We start from the raw sequence: 18306 nt of genomic DNA on the forward strand, positions 1-18306 counted from the left end.
CGGGTTTTCAGCAAGAAAGGATTGATTTTGTGTCTCATATTAGTGTTGGGATAAAATGAAATAAGTCAGTGATGATAATTAGGAATTGCATTATGCATAAGCTGTGTCAAGAAAGACACAGTGCTGGTAATGACAGAAAGGCAACCGGGAAATAGGAAAGCTAAAATAAAAGCTAGCATTCAATATTGCATTAACGTTTCTTGACATGCTTCATCACTACGAGTTTAATTTATGAACAAAAAATCCAGTTTAATTCTAGTTGGTGTATATGTGCTGAAATTATTTTCAGTTCATTTCATCAGTTATTTGCCAATTAAAGATGAAATATTGATTAACTGTGTGGAATGAGAAATTTTTAAATACCTTACATTTACATTACCTAATAAATAACATGTGTACACTATCCAAATAGCATGGCCACGATATTGGTATCCGTTTGTCTGATATGCATATAACACAAGTCCATATACTATTTTACACGATTCTGGGGTCTGGTCATTTGACCACTACATCTTTGTTGGATATAAAGAACAAATTGAGCTTATATACATATTGCTGCATTGTGCTTCAAAACTTCTCAACTGAATTTCTCTCTGGATTTCAGTTCTTGTAAAGTACCTAGCCTTAATATAATCATAGGTATAATCATATCGAGTACATCAAGCCAGAAAAAAACCCTCCTCTCTATACACCCTTCCAAGTCTAAAGGAAGACCAATGCAATTGCGAGTCATTATCTTTGCAACTTCCCACAGGCATCTGGTTGGCCATTGTGACAACAGGGTGCTGTACAAGTTTGGCCATTAGTCTGTTTCAACAGGCTCCTCAAGGAGGTGGGATTCAACTAAGCTGTTGTGTGCACAGAATGAGGTCCGCTTGCACAATGGGACTTTTCCCTCCACCCCCTAGCACTCCCCCCCACCCCCGTGCCACCTAAATCTGCTCTGGAGGTGGTGTTTTTGGGTGGGCCAATGGCCCAGAACAGGTTTAGGGTATGTGTGTGAGGGTGTGCACAGAGGGAGGAGAGGGAAAATGTCCTATTGTTTGGGTGGACCTCATTCCGCTTGCCCATATCCCACTTGGAGTTACATTGAATTCTATCCCATGTTCCTTATGGGTTGTGTTCAGTTAAGTCCTGCTCAGGGTAGGCCCATTGAAACTAATGACCTTAAGTTTAAGTCATGTCTATAAATGGCATGCTAGATCCTCAGATTGTATCATGACTTCTGAATGGAAAATCTGCTTCTAATTCTAATGTCAGTAAGAGAGGAGAAAAGCCAGGTATCCTCAAGGCTTGATTTGAGTGTGCCACAGAAGGCTTGTTAGAAATGATTGAAACAGAAAGGAGACTCTTTTTCACAGAGAAACAATGGCCTCAGTTCTGCAGGAGATTTGTAGTTGTTTACTTATTGGGTTCCAGTTAGTTTCTGTCATTTATCTATTTTATAGCCTTGAAGGTCCCATTTGGGCTGGAAGAGATGTATTTTTTTATTAAATAAAATCTATAATCATCTTAATCTCCTGCTGTTGCTATTTCCCCTTCTCTGAATGTCTCAGTAGCCTTAATCAACCTATAATAGAAACATAAATAAATGGCCTTGCAGACTGGAAAGTCTGAGGAGGCAGGACTGCAGCCTGGAAATCCTCTCTCCTCCACGTTTTGCCTGCATCGTGTGTGTTCTCATTGACTGAACAAAAATGAATGGCCACTAGCATCCCTTTGTCTCCTTTAGTTTCCAGCTGCCTTTTCTGCCTTAGTTATTTGCTCTCTAAAATCATGTGGCTGAAAGGGGAAAGTTGTTGTTGTTGTTGTTGTTGTTAGGAGTAGTGCCCAAAGGTTCCGAGCAATTTAAAGGTAAAGGTAAAGGTACCCCTGCCCGTACGGGCCAGTCATGTCCGACTCTAGGGTTGTGCGCCCATCTCACTTAAGAGGCCGGGGGCCAGCGCTGTCCAGAGACACTTCCGGGTCACGTGGCCAGCGTGACAAAGCTGCTCTGGCGAGCCAGCACCAGCGCAGCACACGGAAACGCCGTTTACCTTCCCGCTATAAAGCGGTACCTATTTATCTACTTGCACTTGGGGGTGCTTTTGAACTGCTAGGTGGGCAGGAGCTGGGACCGAAAGACGGGAGCTTACCCCGCCGCGGGGATTCGAACCGCCGACCATGTGATTGGCAAGTCCTAGGCACTGAGGTTTTACCCACAGCGCCACCCACGTCCCATTTCCGAGCAATTTACAACATGTTAAATAACAAAAACATTATACCATTAATAATTTCATACAAAAAACCTACAGTTCATATATACAAACACACACACACATACACACACACCCCCTCAGGAAGCTTTGGCAACACACTAACAACACTTATGAGTCCTGTGTCTCTCCATTCTCTGTGAGTAAGATTCTCTTAGTAAGATTAATGCATATCAATGTTGGGGAGTGCAATTCTCTTGGTTGACATGGGCACATTATCTCTGTTTTGCATTAAATAGTTAAGCAGCCTGAATAGCTAAGTTGGTTATAGCACGCTGCTGATAGCTCTAGGGTTGCAGGTTTGATCCCTCTATGGGATAGCTGTATATTTCTGCCTTGCAGGGGGTTGGAGTAGATCAGGCACCCCCAACCTGCAGCTCTCCAGATGTTTTGGCCTACAACCCCCATCATCCCTAGCTAACAGGACCAGTGGTCAGGGATGATGGGAATTGTAGTCCAAAACATCTGGAGGGCCAAAGGTTGGGGTTGCCTGGAGTAGATGAACCTCAGTGTCCCTTCACAATTCTAAGTCACAGCTGAACATCTGAGATTAGTTCCTTCCAATGCATTGCAAATATTTTCTAGGGCATACTTTTAATATTCCAACTCACCCATCTCTCAGAAGGTACCTACATTTTGTACATTCTCCTCAACATTTCCAGTGTTAGGCCTTGCCTTTTAATCTCATATCTTGGCTCTGGGAATGTTCAGAAAGGTTCTCGTAGCCCTGTTTGCTGCTCTGAACTCAGAGTTTGCTGCTCTGAACTCACATTCCCTTATGTTGGGCACCAATTTTTCTGTAGGGGTGGTGGTGGTGGTTACTAAGCATGTTTGGCTGAACTTCGAAACTATTAGCATCCTCACATGGTTCCCACTCTGAGGGAGGCTTAGAAACTCTCTTCAGAACTTGGTGCTAAACATTTATAGATCTTCCCCACATTGTAGGTGGTATTGTTGGCAGCACACACCCTCTGTCCCGTCCCTATTTTGACACCTCATGTTCTAAGGCAGATACATGTCTTCTGTCTTCTACAAGCTGCAGGATATAAGCATTGCCAACTTTCTCTCTTTCCCCCTCCCATCCAAATGTGAGGAAGGGCACAGCTTGTCCAAAGGACTCCTTATTTCTACATATACCAATCTAACAGACCCTTGGAAAAAATTGTTTGTTCCTCTCAGCCTTTTAATTCTTTCTCTTTCAGTTCAAAAGTATCTTCTTCTATTGGCAGGTGGCTCAGAAATTGGATTAAGGGAGCTTATCAGGTCACATGGACCTGAGAAGAGCTTTGCAGGATCAGGCTTAAAAGTCTATCTTGTGCAGCATCCTGAATCCTATACTGCTCTATCAGAGCCTCCTGGGAAGGCCACAAAGGCAGTCACCTTTTCCTGCTGTTGCTTCTTGACACTTGGCATTCATTGGCATGTTGCCACTGAACATAAAAGTTCCATATAGTGATTGTGGCTAATAGCCACCGACAGGTAATAGTAAGATTCCTCTCCAAATGGAGAGTTGCTACCTTAGCAACATATGAACAGTGGCCTCACTTTCTGGGGAGGGAGGGATTCACTTCCAGTTAGGATAGGCTTTGTCATTGCAGGCTTTTAAGTGGGTACTGAAATCTTATATTTGTTTACCATTGCTATTTCATAATGCTTAGGATTTTGATTGGGGCGCTGTTACTGTGCTGCTGCTTTATTTTGTGATCTCTGGTTTTATTGGACTCCGTGGTATTTTGATGTTTTCACCTGCTGCCATTTTTTTAATATATTGTGTTTCTATTTCAGTTTTACTATAATCGTGTTTACATTGTTATAAATGTGTTTTGATTCATATATTACTGTAAGCAGCATTGTAAGAAAGGTTCTTCCCCAAAACATGGGATACATCTGAGACTTGGTACCTAATCTGGTATAAAGCATATTGGGACCCACCCTAAAGATATACTGCTCTTCAACATCCTAAAAGTGAAGGCTGCAGCACTCTAGCATAGCTGGGGAAAGGCAATTTTGTCTTGTTGGTGAATTCCCAGTGGAATGAATACATAGTTCTTCTGGGGTTTTAGGCTAGGCAGAATCTTGGGAGTAAACTTATTTAATGCCTTCTCTATTTTCTCTTTCAAAGTAGTCTGTGACTTTTAAAATAGCAGTTTCACTGTCTGTAAGTGTTTTGTAGGGCGTGCAAAACACTTGCAAAATGTAGGCTGGTGTGCAGCCTACAGTCCTTTTCTGCAGGGGCTACATGTTCAGGGCTACCTGCTGCAGCAAATTCTATTCCATCTTCTGGCACGGCCTGATGTCTGTGGGAACCACTCTGCTTGATGTCTGAGTTTACCTCTGACCAAGAGGAGGGGCTTTCCCAAAAGTGAAGGCTGCCATGCCTTAGTTCCGCAGAAAGTGAAAATTCACAGGTGAGACAAATTTTCTGTTTCAGCCCCTATGACTCTCTCCTCCTACAACTTGCCAAAAATCTCAGCGCTTGTAATAAGCCCTTGTGAATGTGATATTTCATCTTCAAAGGAAGCCTCTCTCCTGTGACAGATGATGAAATGTGTCTCCAGGCAGAGAACATGGAAAGTTACATTTTCATCCTTTGTAGACATGCTTTGAGTCAGCTCTGTTATCCCTGCATGAACTGAAAGGTCATTGAAGAGATGAACCATTAATTTTTTGTTGTTGCTTTGAGGTTAATAGACAAATACATCCAAAAATCATACTATTTTGAACGTGCCTCAAGCATGTTTGAAGATATGCTTAGTTAGAATTTTAGTTTTGCAGTGATCATATAAAAATGATATATCTGTCAATTTTAGTGATAGCTGATACAATTTTATTGAACCTCAGTAACAACGTGACTGTTCGCCTGTTCAGCATTTATTTGTTCCCAACGTGGTGACTCTCTTGAATGTAGAGATACAAGAAAAAAAATTCACTTTGTGTGTTCGGGACATATTTCTGTTTCAGGTTCTAATCCCAACTTTATACTGCATCTCTTTGATGTTAGTTAAAAGGAGAAGTTGCAAAATTTATCATAATTGGCTTGAGGCTTATAGCTTGTATGCAACAGAGGCTTTACACTAAGGGAAAACACACTTCTTCAAGGTGGGGCACCTGGTTTCACCTATCCTTTGTACCCAGTGAAGCCTTCCAGGCCTCCTGAAAAGCTGCTTCTGAGCACTGGGAAATCCTGTGGAACAGCATAGGATGAGCGCATGAGTTAGGGCTGCCATACATCTGGATTTCTCTGGACATTACCCGTATTTCAAAGGCAAAAGTGATGTCCGGGGGTAATTTATGAAATGTGGTGCTTTGTCAACCCTGGCCTGAGGCTATATTCCAGCTGTGCAAAGGTCAGAGGTATGTGTACACCCACACAAACACTCCTTTTCAAGGAAGTAGATGACATCACGGTTGAAGGATGCATTCCAGCCAGGCCAAGACCATCAAGGAGGTTAAGGAGTTCGCCAAGGGAAGGCCATGAGGGCCAGAGCAGCTTGGAGGGCTGCATTTAGGCTCTGGGCCTGAGGTTCCCCACCCCTACTGTAGGACTTCAGTAAGAACCCTGACGGAGAAGAAAAAAAGCTAGCTTCCAGCAGCATGACCACCATCACTGCTGCAGTAACAATGCGTGTGCATATGTAAAACAGATATGTATTTAATAGTGGCCATGTCAAAGCACCTGTTTCTATTCACATTATCTAGCATTGCCTTAGTAGTATTTGTAGAGGGTTTTTTATTTTTTAAAAAAATTAAGGGTGGGTGCCTCTTCATAAAGAGATACATCTGCATGCATTGTGCTTTAAAAAAAGAGGGGGGGGGATAGTGCAAGGCTCCCTCTTTCTCTCAGTTATGCCCCCTGGTACTGTGGTACCTTGGGTTACATACGCTTCAGGTTATAGACACTTCAGGTTACAGACTCCGCTAACCCAGAAATAGTACCTCGGGTTAAGAACTTTGCTTCAGGATGAGAACAGAAATCACACGGCGGTGGCAGGAGGCCCCATTAGCTAAAATGGTACCTCAGGTTAAGAACAGACCTCCAGAACAAATTAAGTTCTTAACCCGAGCTATCACTGTATTCTTAACAGAAAAAGAAAAAAAGGTTTCCCTTGACAGTAAATTGACCTGGCAAGAAGATGCTTGCAATCAAGTCGAGTCAATTTCACATTCCACTGACTTTGTGTAGGATTAAGGGAAGCAACTACAATTAGGAATGAGAATGAATTTACTGTCCCCCTACAGTGAGCCTTCTGCATCAGTTATCAATCTATGAGGGGTAGATACTGTGTCACTTAGTAGCACTAAGAGGGAATTTGTTCAGTTGTTCTATGGGGGAGAAGGATAACCAGAACACTGAGAAAAACTGGGATCTTCTGGAGACCAGCCATTGAATTCCGTGGATGAGCAGGAATTTGAACCTGGACCTCCTATATCTGAACCTCGTCCTCTGTGCATACACTACATTGAAGCGATGGGAGCAGCAGCGTATATTTAGTGAGCAGATGCTGCCAGATAATGGTGTAATATGCAGGGTTAAAAAGTGTTGTTTCATCTTGAATGGAAATAATACAAATTGCTTTGATATAGGGTATCTGTGCTTTAACCTGCACTGATTCCACATTCGCATCATAATCCATTATGATAAGCTTTCATACATTTTCTTTTATTCCTGACCTCAAGCACCCTTATTTGCCAGATAATCCTGTTGCATTCGAGAGGATGCAGATAATTGATCTACCTCCTATGAAATTGCTGTTGTCATGTGAATGCCATGCAAGGCTGCTTGTGAAAGTTTGTTTTCCGCTGCTCCCAGGGGGCAAGACATGAACCAGTGGATTCAAACAATGAGAAAGGAGATTCTGACTCAACATGAGGAATAGTTTTCCAATGGTAAGAGCTGTTTGGCAGTACAATGGAAAGCCTTGAAAGATCGTGGACTCTGCTTCTTTGGAGGTTTTGAAACAGTGGTTGGGCAGCCATTTGCCAGGGATTCTTTAGCTGTGAAGTGCTGGGGAAGGCTGTTTATTTGCTACTGATGAAATGGGGCAAAATTATTCACTCGTGTGTAGTTTTTAGACCAGGCATAGGCAAACTCTTGCCCTCCAGATGTTTGGGACTACAATTCCCATCATCCATGACCACTGGTCCTGTTAGCTAGGGATGATGGGAATTGTAGTCCTAAACATCTGGAGGGCCAGAGTTTGCCTATGCCTGTTTTAGACCATTGACTTTTTAAATATATATATTTTTAAGATACAGAAGCTTACTTGGGAAAGGAAATGTAGATTTGAAACTGAGAACAATGCTGCTTTAAATATCTACTTTTCTGGCTTCAGCAAACTAGCTACTGATAAGTTCCATAAATAATGTCTTTACTATGTCATTATGAAAGCCTGGGGAGTAGTTAATATGTAACAGTTTATTTAACTGTGCAGGAAATTCTGGGCATTCAGCTCTAAAATTATTTTACATGCTGTCCACGTCCATAGTGAGCATTCTGAGGGTTAGAGATTTCAGAATGTGTTAAACATAAACAGTTCCTTTAAATAAAATCCCTGCAACTTTAGTTTTTGTTTATAAAAACTACAAACCTTACAGACATCTTACATAAACACATTAGATAAATCTTTGTCCTATTGTCTCATCATTATCATTCACATGACACTCAAACTATGGTTAATTCTAAAATAGAAGCCTTTGATTTGCTCCTAAAGGTGAAAGAAAATGAGCCTAATGCAGGCGCTTTCCCATAAACTGTATTTTAGCTGTTTGGTCTGGTTCAGATATAAACATATTGATAAACTACAAAGACCATATCCGAGTATGAATTTGACCATACTTGAGCTGGAGCTCCTAGCCTACTGACCTTTACTGTTTTGTACTTGTTGCTGTGACTCCTCTCCTATTGACCAACCTACTCAGAGGGAGCGCTCTGGCGAAAACAGCACAGGTCTTAACATCAGGAGGGGCTGTATGATATGGAATATAAAGTACAGAGGCAACTGTGCTAATGAAACTGGTCAAGACATAGGATGGCTAAAGGAATTTTTTGCTAGGTCTGCAACAGGGTAGCTAACCTTTAGATGTTGTTTGACTCCAACTCTCATCAGCCTCAGGCAGCACATCCCGTTGTGAATCCAACAATATCTGGCTAGAAACCAAAAATTTTAAATTATTGAAAGTAGCAGTGCGCTCCCCTAAATCTTCCTGGAGTTTTCACCCAGAGCTGCATGGCTGAGAGGGGAACTCCAGCCACTACACCACCCTGGCCCTGGGTTAGGGTTGCTCTGTGTGAATACAATTCTTACAGCTATCACAATATCGGTCTCAGCTCTGCTTTCTCTCCCCCTCCCCACTTAAAGCATAATGAAAGCCCTCACTGGAGCCTATTCTCACCCAGCAGCTCGCCTACTCAGTGTAGAAATACACTTTACCAGAAATTACCCCAACCCTCCAGAGCAGATTTAGGGGGGGGAGGTCTTGTTGCATGAGTGGACCTTGTCCTACACATGCAACAGCTTAGTTGAATCCTACCCAATATCCCCCTGCCGCCATTCTAGTGGTTGTTGGGGGGAGGACATAGCAGGACACATGGTAATGCATATTTTCGGAGGCTGATAGCATGGCATGGGGCTCACACTTATGGTTAATCCTTCCCCCTATTTGTTACACAAAAAACCTTTTATCACTTTACGATCTCAGAGTACATTAAAATTTTAAAACCAAGAGCTACAACTGACAAAAATACAAGTACAGATAAGAGGAGTAGATAAAATCACAACATAATTGGTAACAGAAATTATCATCAAAACCCCATACAAGGTGATTAAGCCCCTAGAAATGTATGGTGAAATAGCAGGGGTTTAAAAAAAAAAAAAAAAAAACAACGTGCAAAAAAACTCACTGTGATCAGGGGCTGGAAAGGGGTTAGTTTAACCTCCAGTTTGCTAGTAAAACTTCATTAAAGGTAAAGAGACCCCTGACCATTAGGTCCAATTGTGGCCGACTCTGGGGTTGCGGTGCTCATCTCGCTTTATTGGCCGAGGGAGCCAGCGTACATGTGGCCAGCATGACTAAGCCGCTTCTGGTGAACCAGAGCAGTACACGGAAACGCCATTTACCTTCCCGCTGGAGCAGTACCTATTTATCTACTTGCACTTTGACGTGCTTTCAAACTGCTAGGTTGGCAGGAGCAGGGACTGAGCAACGGGAGCTCACCCCATTGCGGGGATTCGAACCGCCGACCTTCTGATCGGCAAGTCCTAGGCTCTGTGGTTTAACCCATAGCGCCACCTGCGTCCCTAAAACTTCATTACTGTGTCGCAAAATGATGCATGTCTAAGAATTGTGTCACTGACATGAGAAGTTTGGAAAGCTTTGTGATGGGGTATTCCACAGCTGGAGTGCCATGGCAGAATAAGTCTTTTCTCTGATTGTCACATTACAGATGTGCCTTAAATGTGGCACAACCAGGTGAACCTCAACTGTTGATCTTAATACTCTGCTCACTCAAAACATTGCACAAAGCACAATCTTGGTATAGATTTAATCCAAAGTATTCAATGGGTCTGACGGGTTGGTGTGAATTGGATTGTGCCCAGCTCATAGGATATGATATGTGAGGGAGATCATTGTATATTTACCTTGCTGGATGATATAAATCTGTATTTGTATTCAATATTTTCTACTGTGAACTACAGTTAATGTCAGTTGCCTGTGTCCTGTCTAGGATCACTGCTTTATAGGGACTCTCTGGACACATAGTCAATTTATCTATTTATGAAAAAGTAGAGTAACAATGAAAAGTATATGCTTCAGGATGACAGATGCAGTATATGCATACTCTGTGTGCACACAATTAAAATAATGCAATTGCTTCTTTGCTCTTTTAAGGTTGCATCCCTTAACAGTCACAACATGTGTTTGTTTTAATTATCTAAGAGTTGATTGGTATAGGATTCATCACCAGTAACCATAGATTTAGGCAGTTAGCTTTACTGTGGAAAATGCCCAGCAAAAAAGGAAAAAAAGGTGACAAAGCACACGCACTTCTTTGTGCTCTTCAGCAATGAAAACACTGCATTATTATGAAGGTATGTTTTCAGAGGATTTGATGGTTATATGTGCAAAGCCACATTGAAAAGTGCCAAGAAGGCTCCTACTGCTGAGGGAAGATGCAGAAATTCTGTTTGGGGAGAAATAAAAGAGGGGCAAACAGCACAGCTATCTCAATTTGTTCTGTGCTTTGAATATTTTTATCTGCGCAGTGCTTTCTACAAGACAGAGTACCAATGGGCTTGGAGGCATTTGGAGCACTTCATTATCATTCATCCTTCTTCACCAGAGCCAGGTGAAAAGATCTATTCTCACTAGACAGAGGGGGGGATCTGTTTTTTAAAAAAGAAAAGGTCAAGTATGCATTTAGTAATGGTTCCTGTGCCAAGGTGTATACATCTGAGGGATGACAGTCCTCTTGACTCTTTAACAGTGAACATGTTCTCTAGTTTAAGGATGGCCAGACTTCAAAATCCAAAGTGGGTTTTACTTTGGGTTTTTTTTTTACCAGAACCTTGAGACCCACCCACCAGACCCTGGTGAAGAAGACACAAGGAATCCCAAGCCTAGGAATTTGTTTCAAGAACCAGAACTGAATGGAGCTCACAGTGCTCCCACACAAAAAAATCTACTTCTGGTTACCCACAGATTTCTAAATTTCAGCAGTTTAATTTGGGAGAATAGAGTGATTTTGCTATAGTTCAGCAGTTGAGAGTCGGAAATATTTACTGTTCATCCACAGATCTGCCAATAGATTTAGACTCCATCTCTCATCAGCCCCAGCTAACATGACCAATCGTCAGAGTTATGAGAGTTGTGGTCCAGCAAAATTATGGAGGGCCACAGGTTCCCCAACCCTGTCTACCCATCTAGGTCTGGCATGGATAGTAGAAATAGAAGAAGAAGAAGAGTTTGGATTTGATATCCCGCCTTTCACTCCCTTTAAGGAGTCTCAAAGCGGCTAACATTCTCCTTTCCCTTCCTCCCCCACAACAAACACTCTGTGAGGTAAGTGGGGCTGAGAGACTTCAAAGAAGTGTGACTAGCCCAAGGTCACCCAGCAGCTGCATGTGGAGGAGCAGAGACGCGAACCCGGTCCCCCAGATTATGAGACTACCGCTCTTAACCATTACACCACACTGAGGGTGTAGGGGTTTTTTGGGGGGGGGAATTATGAGGGGGTTTTTTGGGGGGGGGGAATCAGAATTGGTCTTTTTCTGTGCTATACTGGCTTGATGCTTTGAAGGATCCACCTCCTTGATTATAGCTCCTTTTTATGGCTAGGGTTGCTATGGAAGTGCTTCACTGCTTTTCCATTAGCAATGCATTGAAGATTGCTGAGACTCTATTTTACTATGTGAAGTAGACAATTTAGAATGATTGTTTATTTACCCATTAAGGTATAAAGATGAAAACATAAGAGTCCTACTAGATCAGGCCAACGACCCATATAGTCCAGTGTCCTGTTCTCACAGTGGCCAGCAAGATGATCATGGGAACCTCTTAGGCAGAACCTGAGCACAACAGCACTTAAACAAAAGCCGTTTCACTTGTATCACACATATGTGATCAGCATATCTAGAGTTTTTCTCCTTCAGTACTGAGCAACTGAATCTTCCTTTCTCTTCATGAGGCAAGTGCTTTCTGAAAATCAAGATGAATGGAGGTTGGGGGACATCAGCTTACTCAAGTGACTGTTTAAAGAAATAATCCTTTTTAATATAATAGTTCTGCCAACCAGAGTTGCATCTGTTTTGCCTCCTTGCAACAGAATACCACTCCCTCTCATAGGATTGCATGAATTTCTACAATGTGTACTAAAACTGTGACGTTACCATTGCACTAAATGGGCCAAAGTTGTAGACAAAGACTACCTCTTTTTTTAACCTTTTGAGCAGGGAGGCACAGAAAATAAAGTGTGTGTGTTTTGCTACATGTATTTTTCACTTCAATGTCACATTGAACACTCTGTGTGGAGCCACACACAAATCTTTAAAATGAAAGAATGTGGCAATTACGGTTGCAGTTTATCTATACTACTACATAGTCTGCTTAGCAAAATGATAGTGTGTTTCATTTACTGCATTCATTTCATCTACCGTATTTTTCGCACCATTGGACGCACCGGACCATAGGACGCACTGGATCATAGGAGGGGGAGAACAGGGAAAAAATTTTTTTTCTTCTTCTCTCCCTCTAAAACAAGGTGCGTTCAAGGTACCTATTTTTTTTGGGGGGGGGGAATAAAGAAAAAAAATTCCCTCCCCAGGCACGGGGCAGGCGCGGGGGAAGCCCGAGCTTCCCCCGACCCCAGCCCCCAGAACAGCCTGCTATCCGCAAGCCTAGGGAACCGAGCCGGTCTCCCCAGGCTTGTGGAGAGGTGCGCAAAGCCCGGACGCGCTCTTCAGTGCGCACCAGGCTTCGGAATGCAGGCAGCTCCGCGCCACCCTCCCGAGCCCCGCGCGGCTTCACGCCGGGATCGTGAGGGTGGCGCGGAGCTGCAAAAAGCCCTGGGGCGCAGGCAGCTCCGCGCCACCCTCCGGAGCCCCGCGCGGCTTCGCGCGGGGGTCTGGAGGGTGGCGCGGAGCTGCAAAAAGCCCTGGAGCGCAGGCAGCTCCGCGCTACCCTCTGGAGCCCCGCGCAGCTTCGCGCGGGGGTCGGGAGGGTGGCGCGGAGCTGCAAAAAGCCCTGGGGCGCAGGCAGCTCTGCGCCACCCTCCGGAGCCCCGCGCGGCTTCGCGCGGGGGTCTGGAGGGTGGCGCGGAGCTGCAGGAAGCCCTGGGGCGCAGGCAGCTCCGCGCCACCCTCCAGAGCCCTGCGCAGCTTCGCGCCGGGATCGGGAGGGTGGCGCGGAGCTGCAGGAAGCCCTGGGGCGCAGGCAGCTCCGCGCCACCCTCCGGAGCCCCGCGCGGCTTCGCGCGGGGGTCCGGAGGGTGGCGCGGAGCTGCAGGAAGCCCTGGAGCGCAGGCAGCTCCGCGCTACCCTCTGGAGCCCCGCGCAGCTTCGCGCGGGGGTCGGGAGGGTGGCGCGGAGCTGCAGGAAGCCCTGGGGCGCAGGCAGCTCCGCGCCACCCTCCGGAGCCCCGCGCAGCTTCGCGCCGGGATCGGGAGGGTGGCGCGGAGCTGCAGGAAGCCCTGGGGCGCAGGCAGCTCCGCGCCACCCTCCGGAGCCCCGCGCGAAGCCGCGCGGGGCTCCGGAGGGTGGCGCGGAGCTGCAAAAAGCCCGGGAAAGCCTGCATTCGCTCCATAGGACGCACACACATTTCCCCTTCATTTTTGGAGGGGAAAAAGTGCGTCCTATAGAGCGAAAAATACGGTAGGTAATTCACAGCTCATTTAGATCATTACTGGAGAAATAGCTTCACTTTCCTACTGTTATATTTCTTGTAATCTGTAAGTACCAGCAGACAAAAGGTTGTGCTCTGGGTTTTCAGTATCGACCTGCATGAGTCTTTTTAAAAAGCTGAAAATATGTATCACAGTTTAAATCAGTGTGGTCTGCTTAAAAACACAATGATTATTTAACTACCCAATAAATTTCATTTGTCTACAGTCCAGTAGTCAAAATGCATACTTTTATAGACATGGTCATTACTAATGAGCAGATTTGGAAAGCTAAAGACACAGAAATTATCTAGGCAGGCCCCCAGCTGTTTAAAAGTTGGCTTAAAGTTTACTCATTTATTTGGCACACATCTAAAACATAAATGTGTTTTGCTAAAATGTGCTCTGTCAGTTTAGTATAATTTTAGTACCACAGTTAATATTGCAAATGTTGCTTAAGCTCTTCTTTGCATAACTTTATTAGATGATTGTTCATTAGTATATAGTAATAACCTTATTTATATGTTATTCCTGTGTTTGCAAATGCTTTACTGCTTATTCTCAATGTAATTGCTGCAGTTAGATCAGACTGCTGGGCGAGCAACACAGTCTTGGTGCAATCTCAGTGACAATTGTTGCTACGACAAAATTTGCACAAAGAATGTCAAGTATTCAGTACATATGAATATGTTGCACAAATGCATTATCTCAGCAAAGCTTACAACAACCTTATTGGATTGTTGTTGTTGTTGCTGCTTCTGCTGCTATTACCACCAACATTGTCAACTGTATCTAGACTCAAACTAGAATTTGTCATGCAGTCAACATTGGTTTCAGTCAATAAAGTTGACTGAATGTTGAGATTTGGTATAATTATCTAATTGGTCACATTTTTAAAGGAATGCATTAGACTCTCAAATGAATAGGCAATTTGAAAACTATATAGAAGAACTAACAAATTTTGTTAAATAATGATGTTAATGTCCAGCCTGGACCCTTTGTGAAATGCCCTTTTTTATTCAGGGTGAGATTCATGATAGGTTTTTCCTATAGTTGTCTGCATGTTGCATCCCCAATTTGTTCAGCTTTTGGGGAACATTCCATGCTTCTTTTTTCAGATACCTATCCCCATGGACAGCTGCTAGAGTTAGCTCATTTCCCTCTTTTTCTTTAAATACCTTAGTTACATCCTTCCCTATTTGTTATTTTCTTCAGAATTAGTCAAGACTTCTGATGTGCCTTTCTAAAGGGGAATGCTTTTTAATTTTCTGACACAAATCCCAAGAGCTGATGGTTGACGATAAGGGAGAGTCACCCTGAGGTTGGATGATGAGCCACTCTGGTTGGAGCATGCCGCTTTTGACAGACGGAAGGATTATCTAAAATGATAAGCCCCTGTCAATTCCATCTAGCCTTGCTATAGTTCTTTCATGTAATGTTATAAGTCTCAGCAGAACTAGAGTTTGTGTTGCCTCTGTTTCCTTCCTACCACCACACAAGTAAATATAGCATTTCTCTAGCTTCATGTTGACGCCTTTATTTTCCCAATTTCACTCTCTTGCTAGACCAGGAAAGTGTGCGCTTTGCAAATGAGCTTTTCTCTGTCTGTTTCTATCTATCTCTGCCTTCAGTTATTCTGGGTCCTTAGGACTCCACCTTTTCTCTCTGTGTATAAGGCAATTCTCTGCCTTCAGACTTCTCATTTCCTATTTCCTTAATAATAAGAAAATAGTCCTGACAACATGGGTGGGCTGCCTGTGTAATGCATACACACACACACATATATATATACTGTATATGCTTTTTTGATCTGTGTATGTATGCATCTGCATTTCCCACAGCAAAAGCCATTATTTTCCCTCATAGATAAATATTTCAGTTCTCGTGTGATTGTTGCTAACTCTCAGCAGATGCACACACTAATGCTTGTTGGTCGGTTAGCAAAACGGTTACAGTCAACACAATCCTGCCTGCTGTACTCAGTTGTCTAGGATAATTTCACCCAGTAAATATCCCAGAGTAGTATCGCTAATTAACAAAAAATAGCTTTTTCTGTGAATACCAGTGCAAGATATATGCCCATGCACGTAAGTGCACTGGTATGTGAACAAATTATTATGAGTTGGCTGGGTTGGCCTTATATGAAATATTTGCAGCATGAATGTGCTGGTGTTGGTTTGGAGCTCCTTTATCACATGTACCTTGCATTTGGCCCTGAAAGTAAAAGAATCAAGAGGATGCTCCAGTAACACTCCAAATGTTCCTTTTCAGCTATGGCTTCACATTCCCCACGCATGATGACATATGATGTCAGGTGTGGGACAGGATTTCATGGCAGGGGAAAACAGCCCCATGGGACAAATTAGGAACACTTGCAGGCCAGATTTTACTCCATGGGTCAGAGGTTCCTCATACCTGCTATACAGGATGATTAGTTGCAACTATTCTATGATTAGAATAGAAGGGATTAGGGACGCAGGTGGCGCTGTGCCTAGGGCTTGCCAATCACATGGTCGGCAGTTTGAATCCCCGCGGCGGGGTGAGCTCCCGTCTCCCGGTCCCAGCTCCTGTCCACCTAGCAGTTCGAAAGCACCCCTAAGTGCAAGTAGATAAATAGGTACCGCTTTATAGCGGGAAGGTAAACGGCGTTTCCGTGTGCTGCGCTGGTGCTGGCTTGCCAGAGCAGCTTCGTCACACTGGCCACGTGACCCGGAAGTGTCTCTGGACAGCGCTGGCCCCCGGCCTCTTAAGTGAGATGGGCGCACAACCCTAGAGTCGGACACGACTGGCCCATACGGGCAGGGGTACCTTTACCTTTACCTTTATTCTATGATAAGTAAGTTATGTACAACTGATTTTGTCACATACATACAGACTGTCAATAGTAAGGAAGCTGCTCACCAAACAAGCCTGAAAAGATAAAAAGAATAAGTTGCATGCTGATGCTCAGTTTCTCATTAGCTGCACTGTTCATTAGCTGATAATGATGTATCTGTGCATTGTAATTCTGTTTGCAGCGTTATTTAACAAGCAAGCCAGGAATGGATGAAAATGAACAAAAACTAAGCTGCTGAATGTCTGGGCTGAATGTCATATAAGAGAACAATTAAATTTAGTTCGTGATATCAATGAAATTACTGCTGTCTGGGTTTTTTTAGTAATCAATTTGTAGTGTGCATGTATTATGGAAAAGTTAATAAAAGATAATATTTGTTAAAATTTAAAGAACTGTAGTGTTGGAATGAATCCCAGCACTGTAGCTCACGCAAAATTCTCGATCTGTTTTGAGGATTGTTTTTTCTCTCCTGCTCTTGTTTGGCTGCCTCTGCTTCTCTTGAAATATGTGAATTTGCTCCCCATCCAAGTCCCAGAAGCACTATTCCCAGGATCCTATGCAACGCTCACTCAATGAACACTCCAACAACTTCTGTGGATGTTGCCAAAGGGGCATTTTGGAGGTTCCAAGGAATAGTGCAGCCCTTAACACCTCTCTCTGCCCTGTCCCCTCTCTCTGCCCTGTCCGCATGAGCAGGGAGAGGCAAGGCTCTTAGCACTTCTTTCAAGCCAATCATGTGCAACTAGTTCGATACTGAAAGCTGCATTGCAAATGTGGCATGAACCAGGGCAGACTAAAACTTTACAGGTGGTGGAAGCATAAACTCAACAAATTCCAAACATGCTACAGTTACTTATTTATATCATAAAGTTTATGTATACCCCTTGTTTGTGTATATACAAAGCCCTAAATAACTTGGGGGTCCAAATATCTGAAGGAGTTCCTCCTCCCATAGAGACCTACCTGAATGTTCAGGTCAGCAGGGGAAGCCCTTTGATGATTAAGTGGTCGTGGCACATTGAAAGGCCTTTTCTGTGGTGGCTCCCCTGTTATTGGAAATCCTTCCCCTTGGAGATGCATCTGGCATTGTCACTGCACTCTTGTTATTTCATCAAGATGAACCTTTTGGCCCTAGTTGTTGTTTTTTTAATAGGGCAGAAGAATCAATTTTGATTGGCTTCCACTGTAATATTTTGTGTGTGTTTCAATTATGGTTTTAAGTAGGATTGCCATACGTTGGTGATTTGGCCATCAGAAACAGAAAGTGCTGAAATGCCCAGACGTATGGCAACCCGTGTCGGAAATGTAATTTTTTTGCGAATTTCCTTAAGCTTAAAAACTTTTCTTTCATTTTTTCTTTTTTTTTTTAGTTTATGTTTTCTGTTTAGTTTTTTTTAGTTTTTAGTTTCCCTATTTTAAGTGATGCTTTATTGTTTTTAAATCTATTTTATTGAATGTATGTATCCTGTCGTAGGCCCTTGCAGTGCATAAATAAATTCAAGCAAAGACATACATCTTTTTGCAATAAATGGTCCCTTGCACCATATCACATACAATTCTGGTGAGTTCCTCAGTCCTCAGGTACAGCTGCACTTGGTAGAGGGAACTGGTGAAAAATTGGGGATACAGCCTTTGGGCAAGCAGAAATGTTCTCTGTTCACAATACAGTGGTACCTCGGGTTACAGACGCTTCAGGTTACAGACTCCACTAACCCAGAAATAGTACCTTGGGTTAAGAACTTTATTTCAGGATGAGAACAGAAATCGTGCTCCGGCAGCACAGCATCAGTGGGAGACCCCATTAGCTAAAGTGGTACCTCAGATTAATAACAGTTTCAGGT

The 18306-nt window shown here is 43.4% G+C and overlaps 1 protein-coding gene across 2 annotated transcripts in view; it reads left to right on the forward strand.

The window, feature by feature from the left end:
• GALNT13 (polypeptide N-acetylgalactosaminyltransferase 13) overlaps positions 1-18306 on the forward strand; it is a 151868-nt gene that overhangs the window by 39645 nt on the left and 93917 nt on the right. The window lies entirely within an intron of this gene.

This window comes from Podarcis pityusensis (genome assembly GCF_964106645.2).
Source record: "Podarcis pityusensis genome assembly, chromosome: 1".
Classification (NCBI taxonomy): Eukaryota; Metazoa; Chordata; class Lepidosauria; order Squamata; family Lacertidae; genus Podarcis; species Podarcis pityusensis.